Source organism: Saimiri boliviensis, chromosome 6 (assembly GCF_048565385.1).
Source record: "Saimiri boliviensis isolate mSaiBol1 chromosome 6, mSaiBol1.pri, whole genome shotgun sequence".
In the NCBI taxonomy this organism is placed as follows: Eukaryota; Metazoa; Chordata; class Mammalia; order Primates; family Cebidae; genus Saimiri; species Saimiri boliviensis.
The window spans coordinates 39,815,474-39,832,444 of NC_133454.1; positions in this window are offsets into that span (position 1 = coordinate 39,815,474).

Sequence of the window (16,971 nt, forward strand, 5' to 3'; positions counted from 1 at the left end):
GAATGAGAAAGGCAAGCTGTGGATAATGCTTTCAAGGACCTCTACTGTGTGGGACCTGTTTATTTCCTTTACAGAGTTGCTGTGATAATGAAGAAATGTACATATACGCCTTTATGGTGTGATATGGTCCAATTGTGTCTCCACTCAAATCTCATCTTGAATTGTAGCTCCCATAATTCCCACCTGGGGAGGGACCTGGTGGGAGATCATTGAATCAGGAGGGTGGTTTCCCCTATACTGTTGTTACTGTCATTATTGTAAAAAAAATGACTGTACTGATAATTATTTTAAAGTACAAACACCAAAATGGTTTCTGTTCTTAGGCAAAGCATGTGTGGGGGGAAATGGGGAGGAAGAGGTATGAGGAGGAGATCAGTGAATAAACTTCAAATGCCTCATTGTACCTGTGTAGAAACAGGTTACAGAGGGAGCGAAGCAAACAAATACTTCCACTTAGCCATTTTTGTCAGAGAAGACTGCGGTCATTCTTCAGAAAAGATCAGCAGCTGGGAGAATTTGAGTTGGGGAATAGAGCCCAAAATAGGCATGGAATGGGCCAGGAAACCAGAGAAACAGGCATGAAAGGTTAGAAGAGGGAAAACAGAAATGTGTTGTTTACACAAGACCTGTGTTCTCCTTCCTGATGAATCTATTGCCTTATTAATTCCCAGGTTCTGTTTGGTGGAAGCAGCAGTGAGCAATATTGGTTTGTTTTATATTTACAGACATTATCAATCCTTTGATGCCTTTAATCTTTGCTGGGCAATGCAATTCTGTTATTTCTCATGAAGTTTACAAAAAAAAAAAAGCTAACTAAATTATGCCAACCCCTGTGTAGGAAAGAGGCTGACATTTTACAAGCAGCAATAATTTTATCACATTACTATTTGGCAATACTCCCTTTTAGGAGTGGATGTTTATATTTGTCTAATCAGGGAGATGGTATTACACTCCATTGACTGGTATGTTAAAATTACCTATAATTTCTCCCTTTTCTACATAGAAATCTAAGTACTGGATTAAGGCAGGTTTAGTGACCATTTTACCAAATGAGTTATGTTTTCCAATAAGCAGAAACAGACAAAACACACACACACACACACACACACACATACACACACACACACACACACGCTTTAGCATTAGAAAGACTATGCTTCAATTTTGCCTATATCATTTACTAACTTTGCAGACTTGGGCAATCTGTGACTCACCCAGTTTCTCAACTTTAAAATGGAATAACATTTATAGTCTCCATTAATTGTGAAGGTAAAAATAGATCATTATTCATAAAGCACTTAACATAGTACCTGATACACTAATTGCTCAGTTAATGTTAACTTCCCATTTCCCGCTTCCTTCTCTTCCTTTCTTGCAACAATCTCTCTGCTCAAGGCTATTTAGCTACCAGACAGAACTGAGGAAAAACAAACTCAAAGTCACAAAACACAGCTTTGCCATGTATTATCAGAGTCAGTTTAGGTCAATTAGCTAACTCTCCTGTCTGTAAATAATGGGGATAATACATGTAGTGTCCAGGAACCTAGTTGATGAGGCATCAGTGGATCAAAAGAAGAAATGAATAAGAAAGTAGCTTTTAAATAAATAATAAGGTCAGATTCCTGTGACATTCTGAGTAATCATCCAGGAACTGGGAAAGTAACTGATCTTTTAACTACCTTTTAAGTTGCCAGTTATTGTAGGTAGAAATCATTTTGAGGGAGGTTCACAATGGTGAATGGTCTCCTAGCTGCACCCTTTTACATTCCCACCAGCAGTACAAGATTCCAGTTTTTTCACATCCTCACCAACATATTATTATTTTTTTTTGATAATTTTTATCCTAACAGGTGTAAGGAAATATTTTGTTGTGGTTTTGATTTGCATTTCCGTGATGATTGGTGATCCAACTTCTGGAGTAGAAGGTAACTTAAATTCTCAAAGAAGTAAACACTATCCTCCAGAGTTTTATTTTATTTTTTCGTTGCTATCAGGTTCACACAGCAGCAGCCTTCTGCCTATTGGCATTTCTCACCAGACTCAAAGAGTTTGACCTTCTCTTTTTCTTAAGGCACCATGCTGGGCACATCAGGTTTGCAATGTAATATAAGTCAGAGTTTCTACAAGGCTCCTGTTGTGAAAATTACTGGCTGCACTGTATCATTTTCTCTTGCTTTTGTGCAGCCTCACTCCATCATACTACCAGATGTGCTCATACATGTGGGTGTTGTCTAATGTGCAGAGGAAAACTTTGATTTAAAGTTTGGAAAACAAAAACAAATAATTCTATTTATTAATCAGCATTCTTTGAAAATGGACATTGAAATCTATGTATTTCTACCTATAATGGATTAACGTAACTTGCTTTAAAATGAATAAAATGGGTCTGGATAACTTGCCTCAGCATGAGAGCTTGCTATCCTCAGATAGGACCCTTAAATCCAATTCTTTCTTTATCATGGATTCTCAGTTTAACTTCTACAATTAGAGAAAATGACTTAATGTTTCTGCCCACCTTTTTCACCAAAGTTTTCAAGTCTAAAGTGCTGAAGAACAAATTACAGTTACTAAACAAAATTTAGAACTCAGATAATGTGAGAAAAATTACTACAAACCAGGCTCTCTGTCTGTGCTTCTGAGGTTACAAAGGGCTAGTTATAGGTACACGAAGATATTACTTCTTCCTTGTTCAAGGGGATGTCAAAAGCTCTGTCTTACATAGTGGTTATTTTGAAAATACCTAAAAAATTTAACTTATGGAAAGTCCTGAATCATGTCTAAGTACATAAGCCTGGTTCAGTTATTCTTCCTAATGGCTCCAGGTCAAGACTAGTCAACATAATTGTCTCTGGTTTGGGGGATACTCAGGAAACCATAGCAGCTGACTTCAGTGGTGAGTTCTTAATTATTTTTTGGTCTTAATAACCACAAATGGTTCAGACTTGTAGACCTATTCCAGTCATAATAGAACGGCTTCCTACCAGCTTATTTCTTGTAGAAATTAAAGTGTTAAGAAAGTTTGAGTAACCCATATTTTTCTCTGAGCTCTTGTTTTCACAAGTATACACTGCTTTTTGTTTCAGGTACTTTCATGGTTAATAAAATTGTCATTTAAAAATAAGTAGAGTAAAAACAAAAAAATTAAAATTATTTATTGGGCAATTCAGGTACTCGTTTGGTACAATAACCCTATGAAATAAGTGTGTGTTTTTTTCATAATCGTTCAATACATTGCTCAAAGTCATGCAATTATTTCATGGAAGAGGCAAAATTCAAATCCCAGGCTCAATGACTCTGGAACTAAAACCCGTTAATTTGAATGTATGTTTTCTCCTCACTGAGTAACTCTCAAATCCTATCATTAGAGTCTGCTGTCACATAGACCTGGAAAATTCTACAAGCTGTCTTCCCTTCGTAAAGATTCATAATGTATACTAGCTTAGTAATGGCTCCAGGCTTATTAATGGCTTCCCTATATAAATCCATCTATATTTGTTTCTCAAATTTATTTTCCTGCATTTCGTAAATTATTTTCCCCTGAATCCCATCCTCCTACCACTACCTTTCTTAACACAATGACTACTAACAATCCATACAACACGCTTTGGGAAATATTGCACTCCATCATTCAGGTCCTGTTGTTGATGCTGTAGGGACTGAAATCCATTCAGAGAAAATACTCCAGGACAAAGAGAGAAGGAGCAGACAAAAGAGGAGAAAGAAGGAAGAGAAGGCAAAAAAGGAAGAAGAGGACAAAGAGGAGGAGGAGAAAGAAAGTAAAAGAGAGAAAAGAAGAGAAAGAGAAAAAAAGAAAATGGTATATCTTGAGTGAATTGAAGCATGGAAAGAAGAAGGAAGGGCAGACTAATGGCTAAAAACATTCTTCTGGCAAATCACTCATTTATATTCACTAATATAAATTGAGTTTTTAATATGCCAATATTTTGTAGCAATTGATAAAAATGTTTGGCAAGCAGCCAGAACATCTTTCAGCATGTTTTAAGTTCCTGATGGAGGGACACCAAGATTCAGAAGACACAATCTTTTTCCTCAATGGGATCATAATACATTATGACATAGAAGACAAGGATACAGGTAGTATCGATAGCACAGACTGCATGACAAGTGCCCCTGGAAATGTACAGGGTTCAAACTTGGGATCTATAAATTTCTAGCTGTGTGTCCTTAGGCAACCTACTTAACCTATCTGTGCCTCAGTTTCCTCATCTGCAAAATGATAATGATAATAAGATAACCTACTTCATAGGGTTGTTGTGAAGAGTAAAGTACTCAGAATATTCCTGACAAACAGTATGCTTTATAAGTGTCAATTATTATGTTTTACAATACTATTTTGAAACAAATTGGTAAAAAAATTAAAAATTTGAGAAATAGAGAAAATCCCAGGAATGCCATGAAAGAGTAAGATGGATAAAAGTAGGACTGCATGACCTCTGAGTAACCAGTCTCACATATTTGTCCCAAACTGTGTGTGAAGAAAAGGAAGGCTGGGCAGAATTCAGCATTCGAATGGCTGGAAGGAGCTGTCATTCTAGAACTGGGATTTGGTAACATATAGAAAGTAACCAGGAAGACCAAGTATCCTAAGAATTGTGGCTAGAGCTGTGAGCAGGCTGACGTGGAAGTAGAATACAGGGAAATAGGCCACAAAGAAACAGCATGCTTACAATGATCCAAGATACTGAACTCACCTACCCTGAGCTGTCAATTCAGTAGTTTTGCCCTGATGCCATCTAGTTGCGTAGATGTAAGGAGAGGAGGAGGAATGCAAAGCCAGAAGACCACTGTGGAATACAAACGTGGAAGATAATTCTCTAAGAATTAGAAAATTGTTCTTCATTTCATCTGACAAAAAACAAGAAATATGTGCAGTCAAATTGAAATTGTGTTTGCATCTCTTGTTGGCAAGGGGTGGTTTATCATTGTTTGTCCCACAGATGTGTTTTGAAATTGCCAACCAATTAAAATGCACAAAGTTAGCAAAATTGGTTACTCATTTTCCCAAAAATGTATACTGAATGTGCTGTAAATGAACTTGCTTTAGAAAGTTCAGTGAAGTATACAGATTCCAGTTACTGGTAATGACATAAAATAAGACAATATGAATGCCACAGCTGAGTATGGTTTTTACCCTTTACTTTTAGTTCTTGATGTGGCTTGCTGAAAACTATAATTGAAATGACTCGTTGAGTTATGACTGCCAAACTCTGTCTTTGTTAACATCTAAGTAAAAGAAAGTTTGAAGGTAGGGACTGGGGAATGGGAGGAAGCTAGGGGAGTAGATGACATGGGAGAGGCTGCTATGGATCTGGATTTCTTATCAGAATCAGTGGTGGGTAAATCCCTGAAGTTTCTTTATAATCTACCTGGGATTAGATTCTCTGTAATACCAGCTGATTCACAGTATAACTGCTTTCTATTTTAAAATATATTCACTTAAGCAATGTTACCACACCTTGCTAAATAAAATGTATAATAATTGTAAGATAAATTTGCCTGCTTCTATACATTCACATGGGTCCATATATCAAGAGAATAAATTAAAGAGAAATTTATCCCAGGGGGTTTTATAATAAATTGCCAGAGAAAACTGAAACAGAATGCTAAAAGAAAAGCAATAGAAAACTAATACAAAAATAAAAAAATGCTTAATTAAAAAACCCTAAAAATATGTCACTAGAGCACAAGAAGCGATGTCTCCAAAGGTTAATTCCTTTATGTTAGTTGTTCTTAACTGAGATGATGTGAAACATACTGCAGTGCATAGGACAGCCCCTGACAACAAAGATTTATTTAGCCCCAAATGTCAGTTCTGCCAAGGTTGAGAATTCCTGCTTTATATTAAGCAGAATTTCTCCAAAATGTTGGAGAAATTGATGTTGGAGAAAATGATGCTGCTATACTGTCTAGGCTCTTCACAAACTTAAATTTTTAAACAGTATCAGTAGCATATGATATAGAAATTGCATTAAAAATGAATGTACAGATTAATAAATTACTATATAGTGCATACTCATATAAACACCACCCAAGTCAAGAAATAGAACATTGTCAACCTAGACCCTCACCCTTTGCCCTCACACTTCTTGGGAATTATGACTCCTTTTCTTCCCCTCATTCTCTTTACTTGGTTCATAGGTTTTCTTCGTAAATTACCATGCAATTATTCACCCCCATACACTTAGTTTTACCTATTTTGGAACTTTATGTAAATGAAATCATGCAGTATGTATTCTTCCGTGTCTTTCTTCGTTCATCATTTTGGTGAGTTCCATTCATGTATATAACAGTAATACATTCACTTTCATTGCTCTGTGATATTCTGTTCTATTATCACAATTCATTAATTTTATTATATATGGGCATTTGCATTGTTTTCAGTTCAGGGCTATTGCAACTCAGGTTGCTGTGAACATTCTTGCATTTACACTCTGATGCGTGCAAACTGGTCTGTTGGGTTTATATCTAGGAGTGGAACTACTAGGCCATAGGGTATGAGGATATTCAACATTAGTAGGTAACATCAAATTCTTTTCATGAGTGGTTGTAAAAACTTATGCTTCCACATGAAGTCCTGGAGAGTACTAGTTGTTCCACATTTTTTACAGCTCTTGGTGTTGTCAGTCTTTCTCATTACAGCCATTCTGATGTTATGTAGTAATATCAAATTATGACTTTAATATGCATTTTTCTGATTGCTACAGGGTTGGGTACCTTTTCATAAGGTTATTGGCCATTTAGATATGTTCTTTTGTGAAGTGTTTCTTCAGGTCTCTTGCCTACTTTTTCACAGGGATGTCTCTTTCTGAATGGTTTGCATTTCTTTACATATTCTTGACATGAGCCGTTTGTTGTTCATTAAGCTGAACATGTTTTCTGCCAACCTGTAGCTTGCTCTTACTCTCATAATCACATTTTTTTAATGAACAGAAGTTTCTAATCATAATATGGTCAGGGCATTGTATACATCTTTTTATATCCCATTGAAGATGAGCTGATTTTGATGTGTTGTGTGGGAAAGAAGTCTGCTGATATACAAATGTACTTACTTTCACAGTCTCAATAATATATTTATTGAAATAACTGTACTATGTTAACATAAGTGACGTGGTTATCATAAATTAAGTGTCTATAAATAGGTAGGGGTTTTTTTTTGGCCTTCAATTCTGTTTCAGTGGTGTGTCAATTTTTGAGGGAATACCACACTGTCTTAATGACTAAAGCTTTATAGTAATCTTAGCATCTGTAGAGCAAGCCTTGACATCTTCTTCTACAAGAATGTCTGTTTTTCTTGGTCTTTTTGTGTTCATGTGTATTTTAAAAATTAGCTTTCTAATTTTTATATACATACATAAACACACAAATGCACATTTTAGAAATGATAGATTCCATTTTATTGAATCTATAACTTTTTAGCATTAAGTTTTCTGATCTATAAAATGATATATATCTTCCCATTTAGAAAGGTTTCATTTAATTTATCTCAACAATATTCTATAGTTTGCTGTATAGAGTACGGAGATAACACATAGAGTAGAGTTGTCAACTCGGACACACATGAATCAGATCTTATTCAATGGCAAACATTCCTAATAATTCCAAGGATACAAGACTCAGGCAAAGCAATCTTCCTTTGGAGAAACCTAAAAACATCAGCACAGTTCCCCAAAGACTCTTCTCTTTTGTTTTAGGTCATGGTCTGGTTCAGATTTAACATTTGATGTTAGAATTGGAGCAATTCAGTCCAATCTTCAGGCTGCACAGGTAATTCTAGTTCTTTTGCTATTCTGCAGTGACTTCTATTGAAGTCTTGAATTACACAAAGTCATCCATTGAGAGTTGGAATAAACTTTTTCCAAAATCCAACTAATGTTGATATTTTTATCTCCTCCCATGAATTATAAGTATTCTAAATGGCATCTAGAATGATAAAAGATTTTTAGAGGTTTTTAATTTACTTTAGGTTCATCAGAAGAATCATTATCTGTGGTAGCTACAGTTTAATAAAATGTACCCCTTAAATAATAAGACTTGAAAGTCAATATTACTGCTTGATCCACAAGTTACAGAATGGAGACTGTGTTAGCAGACATAAAAATAACATTCATATCCTTGTACAGCTTCACTGGAGCTCTTGTAAGACTAGGTGCATTGTAAATGAGCAGAAATATTTTCGAAGAAATCTTTTATTTTTTGAGCAGTGGGTCTCAATAGTGGGCTTAAAATATTCAGTTATTCATATTGTAAACAGATGTGCTGTCTGTCATTCAGTCTTTGTTGTTCTATTTTTAGAACACAGGCAGGTAGATATAGCATAACTTTTAGGATTCTTAGGATTTTTAAATTCCCTTTTAGGGATCTTAGGATTTTTAAATCCCCTTTAAGTTAAGCATTGGCATCAATGTAAAATCACCAGCTACATTAATCCCTAACAAAAGAGTCAGTTTGTCCTTTGAAGCTTTGAAGTCAGGCATTAATTTCTTTCTAGCTACGAAAATACTAGATGGCCTCTTCTTTCAATAGAAGGCTGTTTTAGCTACATTGAAAATCTGTTTTGTAATGCATCCACCTTCCTCAATGATCTTAGCTAGATCTTCTGGATAATTTGCTGCCATTTCTTCATCAGCACATGTTGTTTCATCTTGTACTCTTTTATCATTGAGATGACTTCTTTCTTCCTAATGACCTACCTCTGCTAGCTTCAGACTTTACTTCTGTAGCTTCCTCATATCTCCAAGGCTTCACAGAACTGAAGAGAGTTAGAGCCTTGATGTAGATTATGTTTTGACTTAAGAGAATATTGTAGTTTGTTTGAACTTCCATGTAGAACACTCAAACTTTCTCCATATCAGCAATAAGGCTGTTTTGGTTTCTTATTACAGGCATTGATCGACTTACTACCTATGCAACTTGCGACCATTCGACTTTACGACCACAATCGCTAGCCACGACTGCTCCGCGTCTGGCAGCGCAAACATTGCCCAGCTGGGCATACGACAGTGCGGACCAGCTTCTGGCAGCACTACCATCTCTGCGTGCACCATTTCTACTGTTATCCCAGACTCAGTACAGCAATTTGTGTTTTGTGTCTTGGATATTTTTCATCAAACCCCTCCCAAGATGTCTACCAAGAGGAATTGCCAATAAAATGTTTTGTACATGTTTATATATTTTGATACGTTTTGCAATTGGGAAATGTTTCCTATGGTATTTTTTACACCTGTATTTTGTATTTTTGTATGCACCTGTATTTTGTAATTTTGTATGTTTTGCAAATATTAAACCAGTTGTACTGGTAATGCAGTGTTTTACTTAAACCTGACGAATGTAAAAATAAGAAACAAAATGGTGTAGAGATGATACAAATGGCATAAAATGAACAAAGAAAATTATGATATATAACAATAATGAAAGAAAATTATGATAAAACATGACTTAAAGATTTTTATAACATCATTTCACAGTACTGTACATATAGCCTACTCAACTTATGACCAAATCGTGTTACGACTGGTCTGACGGAACTGATCGTGGTCATAAGTCAAGCACTAGCTGTATTCATGTGTTTCCCAATTAACATTTCTAATTCTCATCAATAACTTTTTCTTTTAATTCATAACTTGGCTGCTTGGTACAAGAAGTCTCAATTTTGGCCTGTCTAGCTTTCAACATGCCATCCTCACTGAGCTTAATTATTTCTAGCTTTTGACTTAAAGAGAAACTTTCACTTGAACACTTAGAGACCATCATAGGGTTATTAACTGGTCTATTTTAAAGAGATGGAGAGTGGCTAGTTGGTGGAACATTCAGCACACATACGATGTTTATCAATTAAGTTTCCTGTTTTACATGGGCATGGTTTGTGGTGCCCCAAATAAGCTCAATAGTGATATAAAAGATCACCAGTCACAGGTCTCCATAACACATATAATAATAATGAAAAAATTTGAAATATGTGAGAACAACCAAAATGTGATACCGAGACCAAAAGTGAGCACATGCTGTTGGAAAAATGGCACCGATAAACCTGCTCTACGTGAGGTTGCCAGAAAACTTCAATTTGTGAAAAAGCACAGTAAATCCAGATGCAATAAAATGAATTATGCTTGTATTTGACTCTAATTATTTCCTGATCATTTATCTTTTTCTCTAAGCCTTTTTCTTATCATGAGCCTTTAATTTCAAAATATTCTCACTGAATATAAATTCTCACAATGGTGACTTTAATTTGCACATATGCTACAGATTCAGCTCAAATTCTTATTTCTTCATGAAACTTTTATAGATTGTCAGCTCCATGATCTCTTCTGTCTATGCTCTCCTTACTAGCCACAGTAGTGGCCATATTATTGCAATATTCTTCATGTTTACGAGACTGCTGACACCAAACACCAAGTAAGTGGTGAACATGGTTATAGCCCAAATTGTTTGATTCAGCCTAGAAGTCCTCCCAATATAATCCTACTATTACAATGATATCCTTTATATCCATTATCTACAGGCTATCAACTGGCCCAATAGCAAACTGATACTGACCTGAAGTTCAAGGGAAGTATGCACAGTGAGGAATGAGGAAAGAGGAATTCTTGCATTTGTGTAGAAAGATTAAGCTTTATCTTCTAAGGCACAAAGAATCTGTGAATGAAGTGAGTTTTCTTCTTTCAAACCTGAGGAATGCACTTTTTCACTTGCTCTGGGAATAAAAGGGTTTATTATTTCCTCACTAGCAGTAAAATTATAGAAGCCAGTAATTTCTCAGAATTGAAGATAATCCTTTTCATTTTGATAAGCACTGGGTCTTTAGCTGCAGAATTCTGTCCTTTACTTTCCCATTAAACAATATTTTAAATAAAATCACATTATCCTCCACCTTAAGCTCAGTTCCACAGCTTCCCTTTTAACAGTCATGTCAGTGATTGATTGGAAAAGGAAGCAGGATACAGAAGCAGCTTATAGGCGTGCTGATACACCTCTCATAAATGGTGGAGTAATCAAGATTTAATCACAGAACATTTATAATGAGGGTTTTAGAGAGCCTATTCATGAGTATGAATCTTTCTTCACTAGACTGTCTTACCAAATACTGCAAAAACACTGTGGAGACCATATTTATGGCTCATTAATAAAGATTGCTTTCTAAAATGAATGTATTTTACATAGTCATGAAGATGAGGGGGTTTTTAAAGGAACTATATCATTGAAAATGATTGATGTGTCTGAACAGCAATGATTCCATTCTTAACTCAACTGAGATCTTATATTTGAATAATTCCTGTAAGTACATCTTCTCTGCAAATATATTTTTGATTGGTAATAAATAATACTAGATATTTAGTTTTCAGCTTACAGAATGATCTGATATGATCCTCTGTCTTTTATATGTGGTCTTGATTGGCATTCCAAATATTCATGTTGGGAAATTGCAAAAGAAATTGTCTGACATGCCACCTGAGGGCATAATGTGAAGAAGCTGCAGACAGTGGATACAACAGCCACTCTGGCTAATAGGGAATGTAAGAAAAATACACTTTTTCTCTGTGTTTGGGGGCAGTGACAGGAATTTCTTTTCTATTTCTACATCCTTTATCAACGGATCCAAAAACCTCTCAAAAATTTCTGTTTACCTGTTTGTAGAATGGTACTATTAAAAATCATTTTACAGGCTGGGTGTGGTAGCTTTTGCCTATAATTCCAGCATGTTGGGAGGCTCAGGCAGGCAGATTGCTTCAGCCCAGGAGTTCAAGACCAGCTTGGGCAACATGACAAGAGCCCCGTCTATTTAAAAAAAAATCTTTACAAACATTTTCCAAAGCTCTGTGAGTTTCTGAAGAAGAATATTTTCAAGTTTAAAAAAAAATCATTGATCTTGCTATTTGACTATCAGGCTGTCAGGCTATTAATAATCAACATTACATTTTCACCATCCCCATGATTACTACTGTTGTCACTACTGCCTACACAACAACTACCTTTCCTGCATCAAAGATGCAGCTGCCATCATTGGGGATTCAGCTTGGTATCAATGTGCTTTACATGCATTATCTCATTTAGTCCTCATAATACAGGGAGTAGGCAATTATGGGCCATTGATATGTAAGAAATTGGAGATTTAGGCAATTTAAGTAACTTAGGTAATATAAGCTAGGTAAAACATGGCAGTGCAAGGATTTGAACCAAAGGATTCTAATTCAAAACCCAAGGCTTTTACTTACTCATATATTCTGCTTCTAATCTGCTATGGGGTTGAAAGCCAGGTGGTCAAGCTTATTAGAATTGTATCTAAATGTAATGTATATAAGTGCTGCATTAGGTTTAAGAGAGTCTCCTAAAAGAAACATTTCTAATCTTTAGAGCACTGGTTTTCAGCCATTGTTGAGGAGGGCAGAATTATCAGATCTATAAAACTATACACATTTTGTACATATTTTACAATATATAGATTACTATTTTTTGAATGTGTGTATTTAAAGATACCAACTGATTTAAATGTGTGAAAAATTTGTAATCTGTTTTGTTTATTAGTGGAAGAAAGCATAGTTTAGCAATGTGCTTAAGTACAGAGACTCTGGAGCCCAGACTCCCTGATTTCAAACCCCAGCTCTGTTACTTTCTGGCTGAGTGGTCTTGGTTAAGTTACCCAATATGTGTGCCTCTCAGTTTTCTTATATGTAAAATGAATTTAACAATAGTAAAGATAAACTTACTTTATCTTCACTAACCTCATGGAGCATAAGTGAAAATAAAATAAAGATTTGTGTAACACTTAGAATACTTTTTGGTTTCCATAGTAAGCACTTTATGGATTTTGGAAGCCAAATGCTAACTACAAACGATCTCTAGAAGGTCTACAACAAATTTTTGGATTAGCTTGAAAATGGTGAACACCACTGCTCTGCATCAGACACACTGAGACATCTTGTTGGTTGTTTCAGAAAGCCGCTTGGCATCCTTCTAGATTATTACTTATGCTTTTCATAAGTTCTCGATGCTGGGCATATATCCTACTTAAGAGTGAGGTGCTAGTCAACAGTGTGTTAGAAATTCAGAGGCATATAATTTGTACTTGGATGCTGAATCAAAGTTGATAAAAATGACACCAACTCTGGAGATTAATGTAAAGGCAACATTATAGACACAGCTTAAATACCATGGACAAAGATAAAATTTAAGAAAATGTATTTTTTGATTTTTACTGTTTTATTTTCATGTCTGGAGAAGCAGACTACTATTCTTACTTCTTTTTGTTTTATTAAAAAAATGAAAAACCCAGTTTACAAAATGTAGTGATCCCCTGCACATACATATACATAAAAATAATTCTCTCATCAAGTGAATTTTGAACTCAGACTCTACATTAATTGCTATTTTTCTTCTCAAATGGAAACTGGTCTATGGTTTGAATGCTATTTGATAAGTCTCTGCATTTATTTGTATTCAGAGATTCTGTTGCAGTCTACTAAAAGCCATTTCTTGGCTGCCTTGTGTAACTGCAGATGAAAGGCTCCAGGAACAATTTTTTCCCTATAGAAAAGTGAGAAAGGATACTGCTGAAGCTGGGTAAAAAGAGCCCAACCCAAGCAAATAAGAGAATAATTAAAGGCACAAAAAACAATTTGACAATATCACATCTCATGCAAATTAGAGGACCCAAGGATTTTTAAAGAAAACCTTTACTCTTGACACACATACATACACACATACATACACACACACATTCTCTCTCTCTCTCTCTCTCTCACACACACAAACCAGCCCAAATTTGGAGCAGGAAAAAAAGATCAAGGCTGCACGTTACTCAGACATTAGCATCCCAAAGCCTGAGCACTGAGCCATCATTTTGTACATGCTTCACTTGCGTGAATTGAATGTCCAACGGGATTTGTTCATGGATCCTGAACAATAAGTGGAAACTCTGGGAGATGAAACAAAGAAAATGCTAAACATTTCCTACTTACGTTTTTTTTCCCACATGAAAGGACAATATACTCATCTTTGATGAAGGAAAACAAAAAAATGTACATTTGATGTACATTATAAAAGACCACCATTGTGTCTTCTGTTTTTCTTTACATTATGTTTTGTGATTGCAAGGATACCATCCTCAGTGTCAAAAACAATGGTGAACTAATTCCAAACAATTTCTTCAAGACATCACCAAAAAGCTTATTTTCTATAATTCTACACTATCTCTTCCACAAAACATAAAAGGAAGGAACACTTCTCAATTCATTTTATGAAACTATCTTTACCCAGATAGCAAACCAGATAAAAACACCAAAAAAAAGCCAGATAAAATGAAAGAAAACCAGAGACCAATATTTTGCATGTATATGGATGTGTTGAAATCCCTGACAACATATTTGCAAGTAGAATTCAGCAATATACAAAAACAATTATATACCATAACCAAATAGGGTTTATTCCAAGGATGCAAGCCTGGTTCAACATTTGAAAAAATCGACCTACGTAATCTACCACATTAGCAGGCTAAAGAAAAAAAAATCACATGATTATATAAATGGATTCAGAAAAACAATTCAAAAAAATTCAACACCCATTTATGACTAAAAAAAAACTCAACTTGATAACGAGCAAATATAAAATTTATCAGTTAACATAACTCATGGTACAAAACTGAATGCCTTCCTCCTAAGATCAGGAACAAAGCAAGGATGTTGTTCTTATCATTCCTATTCAACATAATGCTAGAAGTTCAAGCCAACATAATAAGGTAAGGAAAGGAAATTAAAGGTATACAGACCAGAAAGGAAGAAATAAACTGTTTCTATTTGTGGATTATACCATCGTCTATATTGAAAATTCTAGAGTCTAGTAAAGAAAAACTCTAAAAACTAGTAAGTGAATAAAGAAAAATAGATCAATATAAAAAATCAAATGTAATTCTATATACCAGCAATAAACATGCGAACACCAAAATGTTGAAAAAGTAACATTTACAGTTGTTCATAAAATAACACTTTAGTGTGTATTTAAAAAACATGTATAGGATATTAACACTGAAAACTGGAAAGTACTGATGAAATAAATCACAGAAGCCCTAAAAAGTAGAAAAACATGCAATGCTGCCGGATTGAGACACAACATAATAAAATACTGATTTTTCCCAACTTGGTATACAGATTTAACACAATTCCTCTCAAATTCCCTGCAAGATTTTTTGTAGATAAAGACAATATTATTTTAAAATTTATATGAAAAACCAAAAGAGCTGGAATGGTTTAAAATTTGATAAAGAAGAAAGTTGGATTAATTAGTCTACCTGATTTTAAGACTTTTCTTATAGCTATAGTAATCAAAACTGCATGATATTGGCAGAAAGATAAACATAAATCAATGGATCAGAGCAAGGAGTCCAGAAATAAACCTACTCAAATATTTCCAACTAATTTTTGACAAAAGTGGTAAAGCAACTGACTGGAGGAAAGATAGCCTTTTCAACAAATGGTACTTGAGCAATTAGACTTCCATAGGCAAAAAATAAAAAAGTAAAATAAAACTCAGCTTAAGTGTATAAAAAATTATTCAAAATTGAGCATGAAATTAAACATAAAACATAAAACTGTAGACTATTTAGAAGAAAATACAGAAGAAAATCTTTGGAACCTATGAGTAGTCAAATAATTAGACTTAACACCAAAAGCATGATCTATAAAATAAAGAAACGAATACATTAGACTTTTTTTCAAAATTAAAAACTCTTGCCCTATCAGACACTTGTTAAGAGTATAAGAAGGTAAGCTACAGAGAAATATTTGCAAACTTCGTATTCAATAAGGACTCACATCTCAAATATAAGGAGCCCTTTGAACTCAACCACTGAAGAAACAAACACCACAATTTGAAAACAGATGAAAGCAATGAAGAGACATTTCACCAGAATGTATATACAGATGACAAACAAGCACATGAAAAGACAGAATATCATTAGCCATCAGAGGGATGAAAACTAAAATAACAATGATCTATCAATACAAACTTATTAGAAGGGCTAAAATAAATAAAAAATTTTAAAAAAATCTAGTGACAACACTAAAGTCTGGTGAGGATACACCGACACTGGACCACTCATACATTGTTAGTGTGGGTGTCAAATGGCACAGCCACTCTAGAAAAGTTTGGCATTTCTTAATAAACTAAATCTGCAACTACCATATAACCCAGCAAGTTCACTTCTGGGCGTTTATCTCCGAGAAATGAAGAATTATGTTCACACAAAAACTTGTGCATGAATGTTTATAGCAGCATTATTCATAGTAGTCCCACACTGGAAACAACCCTACATGTTTTTCAGTGGTAAGTGGTTAAAGTGTGATACGTCCATATGATGGAATATTAATAATAAAAAGGAATTAATCATTGGTACACACAACAACCTCTAGAGAATTGTGTTGCATGAAAAAAGAAGTCAAAGTTAAAAGGTTACATACTATATAATTCTGTTCACATCTGAACAGTATCTATCTCGTAGGTGCCAAATTACAATGACTATAGCATATAAAAGTAAACCTTCAGAAAATATGAACTTTTCCCAATCCTCAGAACTGAAGGAAAATTGATGTGTTTTCACCTTGAGTACTAAAAACAAATTCCCATTCCCTCTTTCTCTGTCTCCCTCTCTCTCATGCACACACAGGTGCATACAAACTGCTGTGGATAATTCCTTCTCTTTTTAGCTTGCATGTATCCTGTAGCTACTGTTTGCTACTTGCTCACAATCAGAACACAGCTATAATTTTCACTTTGCATTTTCATTTACAGAGCATTTAAAGGCTTCATAAGTGTATTTCACTTAATGCCCATAATACATATCTTATAGGGCTAAAAATGTTGACCTAGTTCACAGTCAACAAAAGAGAACTGACATGTGCCTCCCACAAGATGCAGGGTCCTCCAACACATCACATAAGTGAAAGGAAACTCTGCACTTAG